Source organism: Cervus elaphus, chromosome 29, assembly GCF_910594005.1.
Source record: "Cervus elaphus chromosome 29, mCerEla1.1, whole genome shotgun sequence".
NCBI lineage: Eukaryota > Metazoa > Chordata > Mammalia > Artiodactyla > Cervidae > Cervus > Cervus elaphus.
This window is the reverse complement of record NC_057843.1, coordinates 53,383,402-53,403,907: the sequence shown is the minus strand read 5'-3', so window position 1 is coordinate 53,403,907 and position 20,506 is coordinate 53,383,402. Positions and strand designations below refer to the sequence as shown.

The 20,506-nt window shown below is 40.9% G+C and overlaps 1 pseudogene; it reads right to left on the bottom strand.

Moving 5' to 3' along the window:
• Positions 1-567: 567 nt before the first annotated feature.
• Positions 568-1,052, bottom strand: LOC122685906 (annotated as a pseudogene).
• Positions 1,053-20,506: the final 19,454 nt, after the last annotated feature.

The following is a 20,506-nucleotide window of genomic DNA, read 5'->3' as shown; positions in this document are numbered from 1 at the left end:
ATTGTTTATTTAGAAAATATTTCTTTACTATTCTTTCCAGTTATTCATACAGTCTGTTAATGTCAAAGTAGAAAACAATGTTATATTGATAAAATTCCATCTCTTTTATTCAGACACAGAATGGGTCTTTAAGTTTGTGTATCCCATTTTATGTAACAGACAAATTAGGTAAAAAGTTGAAGTAATTTGGATACAGTATTATAAATGTGTAAGAAAATGTCACTATTTTAAAGTATATAGGTATTCAGCAAACTATTTTGTAATGAGCTTCATCTTACAGATGCATTTTTTAAAGAAAAATCACTTTATTTGAATGAATTCACACCAATAACATCAGAAAAACATGTTTAAGAGGCCACACAGACATCTGCCCAGCCCCAAACTCAATACCATCTCAATGAACTTCTATAGAGTGAAAACACCCTTTTACTGTAATCCTGAAGCACAAAAGGTATTAATAATTGAGAAGAGGTGGTTTCACACTGTATGTCTTCACCATCAGTTATATTTTTGATGTTAAATCAACATGATCATGAGAGATGATTTTGCATGTCTTCAATTGGAACTTCATGATTTAGCCAGTCTGTTCACCAATCTGCATTGTTTCAGAACCCTGATGAAACCCTCACAAAGCTTAAGGTCCCCCTGGTTCTGGATGTGTGCGAAAAAGAGTTTCACCTGAAAGAAGCATGGGCCATGCTGCTACTGCTGCTCTGACAGCTGAGTTCCTTGAGGCTCCTGGTGAGTGACGGCAGGCCTTGCAAACTTCCTCCTCCAAAGCCTCCAGTGACGACCCAGAGTGTGACCCCTCCTCCAAAGCCCCCAGTGATGACCCAGAGCATGACCCAGAGTGTGGCCGAACACAGGACCCACAGCCACGCGGGCTGCAGTGGCATGGCCGTCAGACCTGGCTGCTGGGGAGCAGCAGTGGGGGAGCCCACAGCAGGTGGTGGAGGCACTGCTGGCGGCTGAGCTCTGGGTGCTGGCCTGGGCACAGCTCTCATCCTGTGGTGTCTGCTGGCCAGAGGGGCCATGCGGAAAGTGCAGCTTCTAGGAGAGCAAGAGAGCAGCGCTTTCAATGTATCTGCATTTTCACATACTGAGAGTCCCTACAGAAAGGATGACTGTGTTTTATAATCTGATTACTTCTGATTGGCTTGATTTTTTTTTTTTTTTGTATTGTACAATATGTTCTGCTGATATAAAACACAAGTACAAACCCAATAAGTGAGAAGAGATAAACTGGAGGTACTGGGGTACAATACAGTACACTAACTCACCCCTGACTTCAATTGTAGCTCATAGACTGAAGTCCCAGCTGGGTGGAGAGAAGAGTGATTTCCTGCCAGTCAGTGTAGCTGCCAAGTCAGAAGAGAGAGGGACCACTTGCTCCTCCCTGGGAAGGAAGGCAAAAGTCCCTTCATGTCACACAGAGCTACAGAGAGCCATCTGTACACCAGCTCTGTGCATTATTTCAACTGTACATTCAGTTGTGAATTACAAAGATCCAAAATAATATGGATTTCAAGAAAGCAATTTATTTCTCACCCATAAACGGACAATTCAAGAAGTCTCTCTGGTGGCTCCTCATTTATCTGGGAGTCAGGATGCTTCTAGACTTTTGCTGCTCCGTCACTGGGAAGTGGCTGCCATCCTCATGGCCCAGCATAGTAGGCCAGCAATCATTCCATTTTTCAAAAACTATTATAGAGGAAAGACCATGGAAGAAACTTCAGGCTGTTTTCTAGTATCTAGTCTCCCTTTCCAAATAATTGAAGCTACTCAGACACTTGGGATAAAAATTCCATTCCCAGCCACTGTTGTAGCAAGAACTTCTGGTAAGAGGAGGTGAGAGACGAAGATTCTTGGGTGTGTCATTAGAGACAGTGGCAGTGTACCACCCCTTACGCCCTTTGCTCCATCAGGGACAAAGAGGGCAAAGGCCACCAGGACATACAGTGGAGTCGCTACACCAGCCTTGCAGTGCCTTTTACATGATTTTTATGAGAGAGAGAAGTCAGCTTGTATCTTTTCAGCCCCAGTCACTTGGGTGTCTATTAAATGCTGCTGAGACTAAGGTGTTCCTAACACACTCATCTTAAGGGAAATTCGTAAAAAACTCAGTATGTTAATTTACTAGGGTCCAAGAGTTAGCTCCAAAGTTTCACCTCAGCCCTTTCTGTTGCACATTTAATAAACATTTATCAAACATCTGCAATGTTCCAGACGGTATTCCAGGCCCTTGGGGCAATGCAGCATGACTATGCCATGATCCTTCCCTCAAGGACGTGTGCATGTCGTCACTCAGTCGTGTTCGACTCTTTGTGACTCCATGGACTGTAGCCGACCAGGCTTCTCTGTCCATGGGATTTTCCAGGCAAGAGTACTGGAGTGGGATGCCATTTCAACTTACTATCAAATAGAGGAAAGCGTGAAGGGAGTGAATATGACTGAATGCTGGTCACATGCCCGGCACCACTGTAGTCGTTTTCACATGTTTTATCCTTTGCATCTCATGAAGTGTCTATGGAATCCTCATTTTATAGATGTGGGTGGACATTGTAGCTCCAAAGGGTGATAGAATTTACTCGGGGCGACACCTGTAACACGTGATAGAATCAACATTTAGGTTGGACTCATGAGTCGACCAGTGACCAGGCTGCTGCTTGGACGTGCATTTGGCAAGCAAACATGCAAGGCCCCATGTGACAAGACCCAACCACTTCAAGTGCTTCAGCTGCTGTGTCACTTCCTGAGAGGTTAACCAGCCATTAGAGTTGCCCCAATGTCACTGTGTGTCCTAGACTAAGTACAAGCTTATTCTTTTCCTTCTGTAAGGAACAGTAAACCCACTTTGGGCCACCACATCTCCATCATGAGCACAAAAGTGTCACTTACAGGCCCCACCACTGTGACTACAGTCTGCATTTTATCTTCTTTTCTTACTGCCAAAAAAAACAACAGCATAAAAACCAAAAAACAAACCAATTCACCGGACAGCTCCCTTCCTGACCATCATTTTTGTCTGCTCATCTACTCTGGACTTTAGTCTTTTCCCTATGGGCATTTCTGTGTCCATATTCCACATACATAAAATAGCATTTGGATCTTGTATCCTCCTCCATCCAATGGGCTTATTGTTCCTAATTGACCCTAAAGCATATAAAGCAGCCTGTCCAGATATTTATAGGATTATATCATCTCTTAAGTCATATCACACCTTCTGCTAAAAATATCCAGCTCTTATATCATTTGAAGAAGTAATTCAATGTTCAGAGTCAAAGACAATCAGAAAGTCTACGTGGCATGATTTTTTTTTTTAATTCAGTTGAAGCATTTATGTGCTCAAATTATAACAGCAACTCAATGATCATCCAGCACAGGGGCACAACCTGGTTTGTCTATCCATTTTGAGGGTAGTAAGAAAAGATGATAAATCCCTCCTTTTATGCCAAGCAGACTTGTCATAGATAATTATCTGAGTTCAGCCCAGCCGAGTCCTTTGTCAGCAGTTGTTATGAAGAAAGGGGCTGTGATCCCTTATATTATTTTATGGTAAAGTAAAACTAACAGACCCCAGATCTCACTGGTTTCACAAAATAAAGACTTATTTCTTGCTCACATCATCTTCTGATTGGGTTTTTACTGGTCTTCAATGAGGTGATTTGGGGACCCAGGCTCCTACCATCTGATTGACTCTTCAGGGTGGTTCCTCTGCATTTAGCCCAAAACAAGGGGAGTAACAAAGTGAATATTGTGTTACTGGTTTATGATCAGGTCTGTAGATCATGTCATGTCCACCGCGTTAAAGTTTCTAGATCCCAGATCCCATGGCCCAATCCTAACTGCAAAAGAGGTTGGGAGACACAGTCTCCCAGTGTATCTGGGATGAGGAATGGGACTGGAGAGCAAAGAGCCAGCCTCTGCCCTACTCCTGGGGACAAGATACTGAGGGCTGGCTGCCAGGTGAGGTGGCTGGCATATCATTGCTCACTCCCCCAGATTGCCCAGATTCAGGCATGTCCAATTCATATGAGGCACTGGCATTCTGACACAAAGGGAAGGGCAGATCTTGGCCATGAATTTGCTACTGCTGGTTTCTGTTTTTTGAAATAGGCTTGGGTTTCTCTTGGTATCCCCGCCAGCCGTTTCCTATTTGCAGCCACTGCCACCCGAACATGCCTTTTTCCAATTCTGGAAGCAGAACTCTGAGTATCCTTGCCTTCTACCTCCACAGATACCAAGAAGACCCACAAAACTTCATCCTGAAAAGAGGATTTTATTTCAAGGCTATGACTTTTGTTTGAAATAAGTATCCTATCTTTAGAAGGGATTCTCTCCCAAGACCATCAAGAAAGAAGCCTTCTCAAAGTACTGAATCCTTAATAGAGGCGAAATGGCAGATGAGCTGAAATGTGTATTCTTCTGGACCTTGCGAGAAGCAGCAGTGAACTCAACATTTGGCTATGGCTGTATAGAAATCAGTCTGGTTGTCAGATCTGTTCACAAACATTCAGGTTCTCTTTCCAGAGACATAGTAAGATTGCACTTCCCTAACACTCTTGATGTTAGCAGAGCCTGACCTGTTCAATAAAATGTGAGTGGAGGTGACCTACCATTTCCAGGGAGCAATCTGAAGTGCTTGACTTGTCCTGTTCCTTCTCCTCCTTCCCCTCCTCCCCTTGGTGATGATCTGGTGATAATTTTTTTCCACAGGCAGTAGTCCTAGAGGCTCTGAAACACAGAAACTCTTTCACCCCCAGTCACCACAATAACCAAAGACCCCTGGTGATTCTCACTGGACATGTAGCCATGAGAGAAAAATACACTTTATTAAGCCAACTGGAGATAGTTTGTTAGCCCGATTAACTTAATGGAACTCATCAGGCAGATAGAGGTCTCATAGTTTCTTTTTAGGAAAAATTTTTTTTCCATTTTTTTTTTTTAGGACAAACTTTTTTTTTTCATTTACTTTTATTTTGTCATGAAAAGTTCATGCTTGCAAATTATATACAGACCATATTTGTGTGATTTTTTAAATGCACCCATGTAACTACAACCCCGATTCAGAAATAGAGCATTACTAGTACTTCCAGATTTCACTGACTCACTGATTCACCTCCACTGATTGCTCCTCCCTCTACCCAAAAGATGATAATTATCTTATTTTCTGTTAATGAATCCATTTGCATTTCATAATCATTTTATCTCATATGTATACTGCTTGGTTTTGCACATCACTTCACTTTATTCAAATGAAATAGTATTGTATGTATTCTCTTAGAACTTACTTTTTTACCTAATTTTATGCTTTTAAGATTCAATCCATGCTGACACATAGAGTTATATTTTATTCTTTTTTTCCTTTTTTTGCTGCAATTGTATGAATTTCAGGATGAATTGTAACAATATGAATTTATCCCTTCTCCTAGTAGCTGGCCACTTGAGTTTCCTGTTGGGAATTTTTGCCATTAGAAACTACAGTAGGACTTCCCTGGTGGTCCAGTGGTTAAGATTCCACCTGCCAAGGCAGGGGACATGGGTTTGACCCCTGGTCCAGGAAGATTCCACATACCTCCGGGCAACTAATCCTGTGTGCCACAACACTTTAACCTGCCTGCCCTGTGAGCCCTGCTCTGCAACAAGAGATGCCTTCACAATGAGAAACCCATGGACCGCAACTAGACAGTAGCCCCCACTCGCTGCAACTCAGGAAAGCCCATGTGCAGCAGTGAAGGCCAGCATAGCCAAAAACAAATAAATAAACCACACTAAGGAGAATATTCTGGTGTGTGGCTTAGTGTCCATATGTAAGCATCTCTGTAAGGTGGACGCCTGGGGACAGAAATGCGGAGTTGTATTCACATGCTTTACCGCATAGGATCAAATTGTTTTCCAAAGCAGCTGTACCAGCTCACACTTACCACTAGCTTGTGGGAGAGTTCTCTTTGCCTCACATCCTTACCAACACTTGGGACTGTCAGCTTTTTTCTTCATTTGCCCCTCTGGTGGGTGTAAAATAGTATCTTATTGTGGTTTTAGTTTGCAGTTTCTTTACGGTATCCTTTCATCACATGTGAATTCAAGGAACCAAACAGAAACCATGGAAAATGATTTGCCACAGTTATTCCTAACAACTGGATAAACTTCACAAGCCAGGCTCCTTCATACAGAAGAGGTCAAATAATTGAAAAAGGCACAATTATTCATTTTTGGACTTAGAAAATACCAAAGGGCTTATGCTACCGTTTGTGCTGTAGGTTAAACAGCTATTTCATAAATGGCTCCTTTTAGAAGGTTAACGGTATTATCTAAAGCCAGGAGGAAAGCAAATACATTTCAAGGAAATTATAAACATTTCTTTTATCTTACCAGATAAAGAGATTCAGTATAAATCCTAATGCACCCACTTGGCTGTAGACAATTTATAGCAGATGAAGAGTTTGAAACACTTTCATGTAAACAATCATAGATTTTTTTTTTTTTGAAGGTTGCTAAAAGGCTCTTTGACACTCTTTGTAAGTGGGGAGCATCTCAGAGTAAGAACTGGTTCTGGATAATATCTGAATTCATTTCCCACTAGCAAAGCAGTTCCATTAAGCACTGCTTTCATTTCTGAAGCCTTTACTTTTATATAATGTTTACATCATTGACACCTTCTGTTACAGAATCTCTAATATAAACAAGGGATGTAATAAGCCCTAATGTATTTTAATGAAATTTTAAGAGATGTGGCTATGGGATGAGGATAACCAAACGGGAGTAAAGATTAAAGCAAACTTTTTATTAAACACCTCAATTTGTGTGACAATGACAACTCTAAAATCAAGTCCAGGAAAGAATCATTCTCCCTGTGTTTATTCACCCATTACAATTCAATGAACTCCAAATGTCATCTGACTAGCCAAATTCTGTAATACAGCAATTCAGCAGAAAATTAGAAATTCAGCCCTATTGGAAGAGAGATGCAAAAATAAATGTACTTTACTTTATAACATCTACAAGCTCATGTCAACTGTGAGTTTCTTGAACCACAACAGTAATGCTATTTGAAAAGCAAGTCTTTGTAACTCACCATCTTAATGTAATAACATGAGAAGGTGATCCACCCATGAACAAATTTTGCATGATATGATTCAGCTAAAATGAGTTATTTGAAAGTGTGCTTAGCATTGATACCTGTATGACCAAATTAAATAGAAGGGGTGGTTCCTGATTAACTCTCATATCTATGTCTTTATTCTCTAGGAGGCTCACTGGTGTTCTGTGGGGAAGATGCATGCATTCCAGGCATCAGCAGTGATCATTCTGGCCTGAGGAATACCAGTGTACCAGAGAGCTATGGCTTATGTAAGTGTTACTCAATGTGTGGTCCACAGACCGGTACCATCCCACGAATAAACTGTTACCAATCTCCAATTAAAAAAAAAAAGTTGACAGAACAAGTTGAGAACTAAGTGTTTAAAAGTTATATAGCAAAGGATATCGCTGAAACGGCCCAAGGAATGATTACTGAATTTGTCTTGATGTCTATGATATGTTACAAAAGAATTCAGTTCAGTCGCTTAGTCGTGTCCAACTCTTTGTGACCCCATGGACTGCAGCATACCAGGCCTTCCTGTCCATCACCAACTCCTGAAGTTCACTCAAACTCATATCCATTGAGTCAGTGATGCCATCCAACCATCTCATCCTCTGTTGTCCCCTTCTCCTCCTGCCTTCAATCTTGCCCAGCATCAGGGTCTTTTCCAATGACTCAGTTCTTTGCATCACGTGGCCAAAGTATTGGAATTTCAGCTTCAAAATCAGTCCTTCCAATGTATATTCAAGACTGATCTCCTTTAGGATGGACTGGTTGGATCTCCTTGCAGTCCAAGGGACTCAAGAGTCTTCTCCAACACCACAGTTCAAAAGCATCAATTCTTCGGTGCTCAGCTTTCTTTATAGTCTAACTCTCACATCTACACGTGACTACTGGAAAAACCATAGCCTTGACTAGACGGACCCTTGTTGGCAAAATAATGTCTCTGCATTTTAATATGCTGTCTAGGTTGGTCATAACTTTCCTTCCAAGCAGTAAGCGTCTTTTAATTTCATGGCTGCAGTCACCATCTGCAGTGATTTTTGGAGCCCCCAAAAATAAAGTCTAACACTGTTTCCACTGTTTCCCCATCTATTTCCCATGAAGTGATGGGATCAAATGCCATGATCTTAGTTTTCTGAATGTTGAGCTTTAAGCCAGCTTTTTTACTCTCCTCTTTCACTTTCATCAAGAGGCTTTTTAGTTCTCCTTCACTTTCTGCCATAAGGGTGGTGTCATCTGCATATCTGAGGTTATTGATATTTCTCCCAGCAATCTTGATTCCAGATGTGCTTCATCCAACACAGCTTTTCTCATGATGTACTCTGCATATAAGTTAAACAAGCAGGGTGACAACATACAGCCTTGACATACTCCTTTCCTGATTTGGAACCAGTCTGTTGTTCCATGTCCAGTTCTAACTGTTGCTTCCTGACCTGCATACAGGTTTCTCAAGAGGCAGGTCAGGTGGTCTGGTATTCCCACCTCTTTCAAAATTTTCCACAGTTTGTTGTGATCCACAGAGTCAAAGGCTTTGGCGTAGTCAATAAAGCAGAAATAGATGTTTTTCTGGAAGCTCACTTGCTTTTTTGATGATCCAACAGATATTGGCAATTTGATTTCTGGTTCCTCTGTCTTTTCTAAATCCAGCTTGAACATCTGGGAGTTCATGGTTCACGTATTGTTGAAGCCTGTCTTGGAGAATTTTGAGCATTATTTTAATAAAATGTGAAATGAGTGCAATTGTGCAGTAGTTTGAGCATTCTTTGGCATTGCCTTTCTTAGGAATTGGAATGAAAACTGACCTTCAGTCCTGTGGCTACTGCTGAGGTTTCCAAATTTGCTGGCATATTGAGTACAGCACTTTCACAGCATGATCTTTTAGGATTTGAAATAGCTCAACTGGAATTCCATCACCTCCACTAGCTTTGTTCAGAGTGAAGCTTCCTAAGGCCCACTTGACTTCACATTCCAGGATGTCTGACTCTAGGTGAGTGAGCACACCATCATGATTATATGGGTCATGAAGATCTTTTTTATATAGTTCTTCTGTGTATTCTTGCCCCCTCTTCTTAATATCTTCTGCTTCTGTTAGGTCCATACCATTTCTGTCCTTTATTGAGCATATCTTTGCATGAAATCTTCCCTTGGTATTACTAATTTTCTTGAAGAGATCTCTAGTCTTTCCCATTCTATTGTTTTTCTCTATTTCTTTGCACTGATCACCGAGGAAGGCTTTTTTTCATCTCTCCTTGCTATTCTTTGGAACTCTGCATTCAAATGGGAATATCTTTCCTTTTCTCCTTTGCTTTTCACTTTTCTTTTCACAGCTATTTGTAAGACCTCCTCTGACAGCCATTTTCCTTTTTTTGCATTTCTTTTTCTTGGAGATGTTCTTGATCTCTGTCTCCTGTACAATGTCATGAACCTCTGTCCATAGTTCATCAGGCACTCTGTCTATCAGATCTAGTCCCTTAAATCAATTTCTCACTTCCAGTGTATGATTGTAAGGAATTTGATTTAGGTCATACTTGAATGGTCTAGTGGTTTTCCCTACTTTCTTCAATGTAAGTCTGAATTTGGCACTAAAGAGTTCATGATCTGAGCCACAGCCAGCTCCCAGTCTTGTTTTTGCAGACTGTATAGAGCTTCTCCATCTTTGACTGCAAAGAATATAATCAGTATGACTGAAGTGTTGACCACCTGGTGATATCCATGTGTGGAGTCTTCTCTTGTGTTGTTGGAAGAGGGTGTTTGCTATGACCAGTGCATTCTCTTGGCAAACTCTATTAGCCTTTGCCCTGCTTCATTTCGTACTCCAAGGCCAAATTTCCCTGTTACTCCAGATGTTTCCTGACTTCCTACTTTTGCATTCCAGTCCCATATAATGAAAAGGACATCTTTTTTGGGTGTTAGCTCTAGAAGGTCTTGTTGGTCTTCATAGAACTGTTCAGCTTCTTCAGCATTACTGGTTGGGGCATAGACTTGGATTACTGTGATATTGAATGGTTTGCCTTGGAAATGAACAGAGATCATTCTATCGTTTTTGAGATTGCATCCAAGTACTGCATTTCAGACTCTCTTGTTGATTATGATGGCTACTCCATTTCTTCTAAGGGATTCTTGCTCACAGTAGTAGATATAATGGTCATCTGAGTTAAATTCACCCATCTCAGTCCATTTTAGTTTGCTGATTCCTAGAATGTTGACATTCACTCTTGCCATCTCCTGTTTGACCACTTCCAATTTGCCTTGATTCATGAACCTAACATTCTAGGTTCCTATGCAATATTGCTCTTTACAGCTTCAGACCTTGCTTCCATCACCAGTCACATCCACAACTTGGTGTTGTTTTTCCTTTGGCTCTGTCTCTTCATTCTTTCTGGAGTTATTTCTCCACTGATCTCCAGTAGCATATTGGGTACCTACTGACCTGGGGAGTTCATCTTTCAGTGTCCTATCTTCTTGCCTTTTCATACTGTTCATGGGGTTATCAAGGCAAGAATACTGAAGTGGTTTTCCATTCCCTTCTCCGGTGGACCACAAATTGTTGGAACTCTCCACCATGACCCGTCTGTCTTGGGTGGCCCTACAAGGCATGGATCATAGTTTCATTGAGTTGGACAAGGCTGTGGTCCATGTGATCAGATTGGTTAGTTTTCTGTGATTGTGGTTTTCAGTCTGTCTGCCCTCTGATAGAGAAGGATAAGAGGCTAATGGAAGCTTCCTGATGGGAGAGACTGACTGAGGGGGAAACTGAGTCTTGTTCTGATGGGCAGGGCCATGCTCAGTGAATCTTTAATCCAATTTTCTGTTGATGGGTGGAGCTGTGTTCCCTCCCTGCTATTTAACTGAGGCCAAACATTTTTCATAAGGAATACAAAAGGATTGGTTAGTGACAAATTCAAACAAAATGTGTCTTTCATCATAGATGGTTTGAGAAGCACTGATCTGGCAGTATTGTTAAAATGCAGATTCTTGACCACCAGTCCCACAAATCCTGACTCAGATGATGTGAGGTGAGATCTGTGAGTTTGCATTTCCAACAAGCTTCCTGGTGATGCTGCTGCTGCTGGTCAAGACCACATTTTAAGTAGCAAAGGTCTAGGACTTCCCTGGTGGTTCAGTGGCAAAGAATCCACTTGCCAATGCAGGAGACACACATTTGATTCCTGGTCTGAGAACATCCTGCACTTCCCTTGTGGCTCAGCTGGTAAAGAATCCGCCTGCAATCTGGGAAAGCTGGGTTCAATCCCTGGGTTGGGAAGATCTCCTGGAGAAGGGAAAGGCTACCTACTCCAGTACTTTCACTTCAGTTCACTTCACTGGGAAGATCCTACATGCCGAGGGGCAGCTAAACCTGTGTGCCACAACTACTGAGCCATGCTCTAGGGCATGGGGGATGCAACTATTTAGCCCAGGTGCTGCAACCACTGAAATCTGCCCACATAGAACCCACACTCTGCAACAAAAGCAGCCATTGTAATGAGAAGCCCGACCACCACAACTACAAAGAAGCCCCCACTCACCACAACTGGAGGAAAAAACCCACACAGCAATGAAGAGCCAGCACAGCCAGAGATAAATAAAATTATTGGGAAAAAAAAAGTAGCAATAGTCTAGACCCATCAAAATGCAACATGTTCCCCACCATCTGTCACTGGTGATTAACAAACCTGGACACTTTAACTTTGTGATCTCGGAAGGTAACACCTTTTGGATATTTATCTTTGGCAGCTTCTGTGCTTTTAGGAGAATGTGAGAGTTACCACTGGGCATCCTCAGTGTTCTGCTCTTTAAGACTTTCCCAGGTTATCACCTTCTACTCTCTTGAGGACTGGCACTAGGGTGACAGTCTCCTGAATTTCTAGAGCTTCCTCTTTCACCATTTGAAATCTTTGCCAGTGTGCTAACAGCCTACACGCCCTGGGTCTCATAACCACAGCAGGCAATGCCTTCTGGAAATAGACCCGGATTATAACTGACATTGGTATTGACCCAGATGTTAAGGCATGCTTATAAAAGAGGGGAAAGACTTGATCTCTGGTACTGAAAACCAACAGTGACTACTGCCGAAGCTGTTCAGATAACTTTTTGACAACTCACCTGAGTTTCTCTGTTGCACTTTCTAGAACACCAGCCCATCCAAGTTCTCTTCATAATGAACAAAGCCTTGCACTTAGGAAATTAACTGCCTCCGAATGCAGTAGTCACCTTCTCTGCCTCTGTGAATATTTAGGAAGAACAACCCAGCAGTTCCTGGGCCTCTTCAAGACCTCCATCAGCATCATTGCCGCAGAAATGCAGAAGCTTTCTGCAAGGCAATTCCATTGCTAAGTCAATTATCACAGGATGTGGCAGGCTTTTAGAGAGATTAAACTGCCCTTTCTACTGAAAGAAAATGATGAATTCTCAAATGGGACCCTCTAATAACCCATTTGCTCAGCTACAGTATATACTCCTGTTGGCCAATTATCTAGTTTGATCCACATTGTTAGAATAAATGTCTTAGAATTCTGGGAAGGGATGCACAATTCAAAGAGCTGCTTGTGTATGGAAAACGGGCCAGTGGAGGAAAATGTTCTCAAGAGTCTGAGAGATTGAAACCTAATCTCTAAATCTAAGCCATGTGAAGCAAGTTCTGAAAGAGTAAGTTTTAAATTCTGAGTGTATCTCAGTGGCAGTGGTTCCTTTACTTGGATTTAGCTGCAACTAAATATTCATGTATGTACCCTTGGGCCTCAATTTCCCCATCTGTAAAATGGGAATAATAATAGTACCTACCTCATAGAGTTGTGGTAATGATTAAATATCCTTGAATTTATAAATGTCAACAGTTGAAAATAGTCCCTGGTACATAGTAAGCTCTAAATCAAATTTCTCAGGATCAGGATCACATAGTTACAAAAGATCTTAGTGAACTGATGCATGGCTAACTCATCACACCCCACCCCTGCTCCTGGTAACTTGTATCCCTTAGCCTAAATATGAATATTTTACATGCTGGTATACACTAGGAACACTACAGGCCAAATCTGTCCAATAGAAATATAATATAATTCACATGAAATCATTTTTAAATGAAACTAATTTTAATATTTAAAATTTAACACATTGCATCAGAATATCATTTCAGGGAATTCCCTGGTGGTTCAATGGTTTAGAATCCATCCACCAATGCAGGGGACACAAATTCCTGTTTTGGGAACTAAGATTCCACATGACTAGGCCCTCGCACCACAACTTGAGAGACTGTATACTGCAATGAAGACCAGAGGCAGCCAAAAATAAATATTTTTATATTTAAATATAAAAAATTATATTTAAATATTTAAAAAATATATCCTCATTTCTGCATTTCATCAATATAAACATTATAAATGTGATAGTTTACATTCTTTTTTTCACATTAAGTCTTAAAAGTGTGTTTATTGTTATAGTCATGGTACATTCCAGTTTGAATGCTAAATTTTTATTGGGAATATTTAGTAAGAATCTAGAATTCATAAACACTACATTTGAAAAAGTACCTTAAAACATCCTTGGAACTTTTCCAGTAACTGAAGTGAGTTTTCTAAGAACTGAATTTAATTTGTTTCAGTTTAAAATTAAACAAAATTATAAGTTCATTTCTTCAGACACAATGTCTACATTCCAGGTGCTCAAGAGCCATGTATGACCAGTGGGCACCATACTGGCTAGCACAGGTGCAGACTTTGAAGACAGGCCTGCCACTAAATTATATGGCCCTAGGCAAGTTGTATGACTTTTCTTAGCCCCAGTTTCCTAATGTACAATTTAGAGATTTAGTAATTTACAACAGAAGAAAATGCAATATCTACTATGAACTGTTCTCTTTAGTACATCAGGTAATAGATCAAATATGCATGGCACAGTAACTAACAGACTGTGGTAAGTCACCAATGAGTGGTGACTGCTTTTCTCCTGAACATTTAATTAAGAATATATTGAAATACCAAAAAAAAAAAAAAAGCTGAAGAATTGTAGAGTGAATCCTATATACTCACGATCTAGATTCTACATTCTTAACATTTGATTATATTTGCTTTATTGCATTTCCATCTATATATCCATACACCAGTCCATGTTACTTTCTCATGTATTTCAAAGTAAATTATAGACATCAGTGCAACTCACCCCCAAAACTCCAACATGCATATATCATTAATTAAAGTTCAGCAGTTGTTTTTCTTTTATTTCTTCCTTTCTCTTTGACTTTTTGTCTCCTTGCCTTATATATTTCTATATAATATACAGTGAAATGAACAAATATTAAGTAAATTATTGTATGACAATTGGTAATGCATATGACTATGTAAGCCAAATCTCTATCAAGATATAGAACATGTCTCTTCTCAGAGTTAAGAAGTTCTTCTGAGCCATCTATGGAGAAGGCAAAACCTTCCTAACTCCTTCAACTCTTTAATTGTTTTAGGTTCTTTTATATTTATTTGTTTTCTTGCTTACTATTTCATCTCACTTCAGTTCAGTTTAGTCACTCACTCATGGACAACTCTTTGCGACCCCATGGACTACAGCACGCCAGGCTTCCTGTCCATCACCAACTCCTGGAGCTTACTCAAACTCATGTCCATCGAGTCAGTGATGCCATCCAATCATCTCATCTTCCATTGTCCCCTTCTCCTCCCGCCTTCAATCTTTCCCAGCATCAGAGTCTTTTCCAACGACTCAGTTCTTCGCATCAGGTGGCCAAAGTATTGGAGTCTCAGCTTTAACATCAGTCCTTTCAATGCATACTCAGGACTGATTTCCTTTAGGATGGACTGGTTGGATCTCCTTGCTGTCCAAGGGACTCTCAAGAGTCTTCTCCAACACCACAGTTCAAAAGCGTCAGCTCTTCAGCACTCAGCTTTCTTTATAGTCCAACTCTATAGTCCATCAGTCCAACTCTCACATCCTCACATGACTACTGGAAAAACCATAGCTTTGACTAGACAGACCTTTGTTGGCAAAGTAATGTCTCTGCTTTTTAATATGCTGTCTAGGTTGGTCATAGCTTTTCTTCCAAGGAGCAAGCGTCTTTTAATTTCATGGCTGCAGTCACCATCTGCAGTGATTTTGCAGCCCCCAAAAATAAAGTCTGTCACTGTTTCCATTGCTTCCCCATCTGTTTGCCATGAAGTGATTGAACCGGATGCCATGATCTTAGTTTTCTGAATATTGAACTTTTTCACTCTCCTGTTTCACTTTCATCAAGAGGCTCTTTAGTTCTTCTTCACTTTCTGCCATAACGGTGGTGTCATCTGCATATCTGAGGTTACTGATATTTCTCCTGGGAATCTTGATTCCAGCCTGTGCTTCATTCAGCCCAGCGTTTCTCATGATGTACTCTGCATATAAGTTAAGTAAGCAGGGTGACAATATACAGCCTTGACATACTCCTTTCCCGATTTGGAACCAGTCTGTTGTTCCAGGTACAGTTCCAACTGTTGCTTCTTAATCTGCACACAGATTTCTCAAGAAGCAGGTCAGGTGGTCTGGTATTCCCATTTCTTTCAGAATTTTCCACAGTTTGTTGTGATCCACACAGTCAAAGGCTTTGGCATAGTCGATAAAGCAGAAGATGTTTTTCTGGACCTCTCTTGCTTTTTTGATGATCCAGGGGATGTTGGCAATTTGATTTCTGGTTCCTTTGCCTTTTCTAAATCCAGCTTGAATATCTGGAAATTCACGGTCCACATACTGTTGAAGCCTGGCTTGGAGAATTTTGAGCATTACTTTGCTAGCATGTGAGATGAGTGGAACTATCTCATCTATTAAACTACAAATTCCATAAGGCAACGCATGTCTATTTTATTCACCAATATACACCCAGTACCTTTGGGACCCCAAAGTGTTGGATACAACTGAGCAAATAAGCACACATACACACACACCCCCACACCCAGCACCTAGTACAATGCCTGGCAATTAGAAGGCTCACAACAAATACTCCTGGAATGAATTAGTGAGTAAAAGAAGTAAAAAACTCACCTCTAAGCATGTTTAATTTTGTCTATATTTTAGTACATACAGGACAACAGGCCGATGTTAAAGAGAGGCAGGACCAGGAGCTTGAGAAAAATCATTAAATTCCAAGACATACCTCAAGGAATGCAGCAGCCAAGTACACTGACTTCATTCCTGGCCAGAAGTACAATGTTGAGACCTTGTCTCCATCACTCTTCCAGTGAGCTGAATGGATAACCTAAAAGAAATCTGAAATTGCCCTTAAAAACTGAAATCAATTCTAATTCTAGCTGGGCCTTTGTTTTTATTGCCCAGCCCTTCTTAGATCTTCAGAACTAAGTAGACAGTGCCCTCTTCATCTCATGCCCCAAGTCCAAATGTGTAAGATATTTGTTTAAAACATTAATTTGTTTTGCTTTTCCCCGGTGGCTCGGACAGTAAAGAATCCACCTATGATGCAGGAGACCCGGGTTCTATCCCTGGATTGGGAAGATCCCCTGGAGGAGGAAATGACAACCCACTCCAGCATTCTTGCCTGAAGAATCCCATGGCCAAAGGAGCCTGTCAGGCTATAGTCCACCAGGTTGCAAAGAGCCAGACATGACTGAGCAACTAACACTTCCTATATTTTTTTCCCCTCTTCCAAGTAGACAGCCTGGTCTTTGTGTCCAGTCCCTTACTTTAGATGAGTTTGTAATTCATAAATGTGGAAGCTGCCTTTCGGTAATTTGATGCTCAGGTATGTTTTCCAGAAGCATGGGATTCCTGAAGGAATCATCCTGGAAGGAGAGGCTGGGGGAATTTGAAGGTTGGTAGAGGAAGCAGAGAGACTTTCTCCGGACTGGAAAGGGGTTGGGGCAGACTCCTCAAAGAGTAAGAGGCACACCAGCCCTCGCAGGAGGCAGGTGGTGGGACCCCATGAGGGAATGACTGAGGGGTCCTGAAGAGGTTGGACTCCAACCACCAGCCTCCCAGGAGCAGTGATGACTGGGTCCCAGCTTTGTGAGGAAGCTGCAGAACTGGTTACCTTCACTGAGTCCCTTGGCTTGGGACACAAAATTTCGGTGATCGACCTGAGGTCCTGTCGTGTGAGGGCCTTTTGATATCTGTGTAAGCTTCCTGGTTTGCGACAGGACCCTAAAGAAAGAGGAGGATAATTGAACCTTCATGGCCTTCTCTTCCCTGGCTAAGATGGGCTTTTCTTGCCGTCTGGGAGATAGGGAGCCTCAGAGATGGATTTGCTTTGATTTCCCCCAAATAAAAAGATTGCATTTATTAAGCATTTGAGATAATGCAATAAGACTTAAATTGGGATAAAGCCAAAGAGGAGAGAAGAGAGAAATTAGGAAAAGTAGACGCATATCAAAAGGAGAGACAAAAAGAAGGAAGAGTGAAGGAATCAAGACAAAACTGGGCAGGTATTCAAATGGAAACCCACAGACATAGATCTAAATAATTATAAGACTTAAAACAAGTTAACCTGTTTGATAATACATAGTCCACCCCCTTCCTGGACAAATACATATTCACAGTAATAGGGTGAAAAACTTTGTTTAAAGCTATGGTTTTCATATGACTGAAAGCCAACAAACTCTCATAGATGACTGGATATAATTACATTGTGCATGTCTGAGTCTTGATGTGCTAGCAATGTTTGATAAGTAAGAGCACTGTCATTAACTCACAAAGATATTCCATAAAATTTGCCTTCTTATGTTATAATCAATGTTTTTATATATTTTATGTTCTATTGACAGTAATTATAAAATAGACACATTTCTTGAAATATAGTTCTATGGCAAATTTTTAATTGCTAATTTCTATGTCAAGAACATTCACTCTGTAAGGGCAGGAGTAATGGGAGTTTTTAATAAAATTCCTTTATATATGATAAGCAAACATTGTATTTAGATGTGTATGATAGATTATTGCTACCACAAAAAATTATAGAATATTTTAGTTTCAGTATATAAATTGGCATATCATGGTTTTCAACCATCTTTTAAAGCAATATCTAGAGCCATGTAATAGTATAAAGAAAAATACTTTTCACATTGTACCTAGATCCACATCCATACAGACTAGTAGTCATTTGGATTATTTAATTTTAGAAAATGTTCCTCAACCTTCACATACCAGTGCTGTGAACATTGAGCTAATTTGTAAATACCTCAGGAACCACAAAGAAAAAAAAAGTGGATGGAAAAAAAAAAAGAAGAAAGTGGATGATCAGCACCTCTGGGAAATGATACTTGATCACACAAGACTCCGTCATATTCATGCTATCAGAGAAAAATTATTTGACAAGTTAATTAATTTGTCTTTTTTCTTACCTAAGCACTTCTGCTGCTCAGATCTTTTCCCACATTACTCCAAAGCAGTGTTTGCCTCCAATGTAAGCAGCAGTGGTACAGCCTGGAAGACTTCATGGTTTTGGATGAAGTCACTTTTTTAATTTTAAGAACAAAGGACAAGGAATGAGAAGTGACTTCCTGGAGACTAAACAGTGTTCATTCTGAGGGTGGATGTTTAGGGTGATACCATCCCAGCATGGACCACTGGGTCGCCATTGACAGAGATGCTCAGGTGTTCCTCAATGAGTTCATTAATGGCTGTGATAAGTTAGGCTCTCTAAAGGGTGAGGGCAGGGAAGGTACAAGCTCAGAACTGAGAAGAGGGGGAAATGAAAAGAGGGAAAGAGACTAAAAGAAAATAGATGAGACAGAACTGAAAGCTACTTCTCAAACCCCCAAGAAATTAAAGCTTCTACTCTGAATAGTCTCAGTAAAAAATGCCCCTAACCTCAAGATGATCTCTAGGTTGGGAGGATCCCCTGGAGAAGGAAATGGCAACCCACTTCAGTATTCTTGCCTGGAAAATCCCATGGACAGATTAGCCTGGCAGATTACAGGTCATAGGGTTGCAAAGACTTGGACATGACTGAGTACACATACACACACACCCAACTAATGTAATAGATAATTACATTACGTGTAATTTAAATATATGGGCTTCCCTGGTGGCTCAGCTGGTATAGAATCTGCCTGCAATGTGAGAGACCTGGGTTCGATCCCTGGGTTGGGAAGATCCCCTGGAGAAGGGAACAGCTACCTGCTCCAGTATTCTGGCCTGGAGAATTCCATGGACTGTATAGTCCATGGGGTCACAAAGAGTCGGGCATGACTATGTAAATATATTTTCTCTTCTTGAAGAGGAAAATATATTTGCTATATAATATAAAAATATATTTCTATAGCAAATGGGATTTTCTTCTTCTTCCCAATTCCTTCTACTTTAATCTTAGACTCTCTCTGTTGATGGAGTTTGGAGATGCAGGTCTAGGATGGTAGAGACACAGATATTACACTTGGCATGACTGTTTCCCAGATTTAGGATTTCAGGGAACCTGAAAATTCATTAGGAAATTTGAGGGGGAGGGTAATTATAGGAAATCATATGGAATTGACCATTTGCTGAAGAGGAAGGGTAAGATGGGTCATTGAAAACAAACGTTGACCATCTATCATTTCCATCAATTCAGGAAAAAGACATTTCTAATACACATGTACACAGTCATGAAGGACATAAAGATGATTTCTTTAAATTGATTCATTTTTTAAAACTTATGCTCATTTATTAATTTGTTTGTTCATTCACTCATTGCCAAGGTCTGGTATAAGCCTCACTGGAAACAGTCCCATGTCCTTGGACCAACTTTTAGGATCCAGTGCCTGGGTGTGTTCAACCAGGTTGAGCCAATGGCGCTCTTGTAAGGTCTCTGCTGAAGGTACTACAGAGTTCTGATTCTGCAAGATGCTTTTTTTGGTTTGTTTGTTAATAGGTTGGTGAGGAATTTTATTACTAAACTGACAGAAGTCTAGAAATAATTGAATACTGTCATTGGATTAGCTTTAAACCATCCCTATGATTGCATCAACTAATCAAGATACTTTTGACTTATTTAGACACTAAGTGTAAGAAAACAGTAGTATATTCATCCCAGTTGAACCAGGGGCTAGGGAAGGAAAAAGAAAGGAACACAGATGTCGCTGTGAAAAATGTGGCCAGGTGAGCAGCACGAAGTCTTGTGCTCCAAGGGCCCGTGAGACATTCAGACGACAGCAGTCCCAGAGGGGTGAATAAGGACTTTTTGTTCAGCCTGAAAATTGAAAAAGGCTCACAAAGTGCTGACAGGTGGTTTACAATCCCCCTCTATAAAGCAGGCCTGGTGTGGAACTACGTGGCCTCCGGACAGAACTGCCAGAGGGCGCGGGCTACCGAACTCGCATCTCTACTCTTGCAGAGGTGTGAAGACGCAAGTGAACCCCAGCCACACGGCAAACAGCAGGGCACGGGTCTCCGAGGATGAGCAGGCTCTCAGCACTGCACACAAGTGTGCTTTACTCATGGGGAAGGGGGAAGCAACGGCTCACG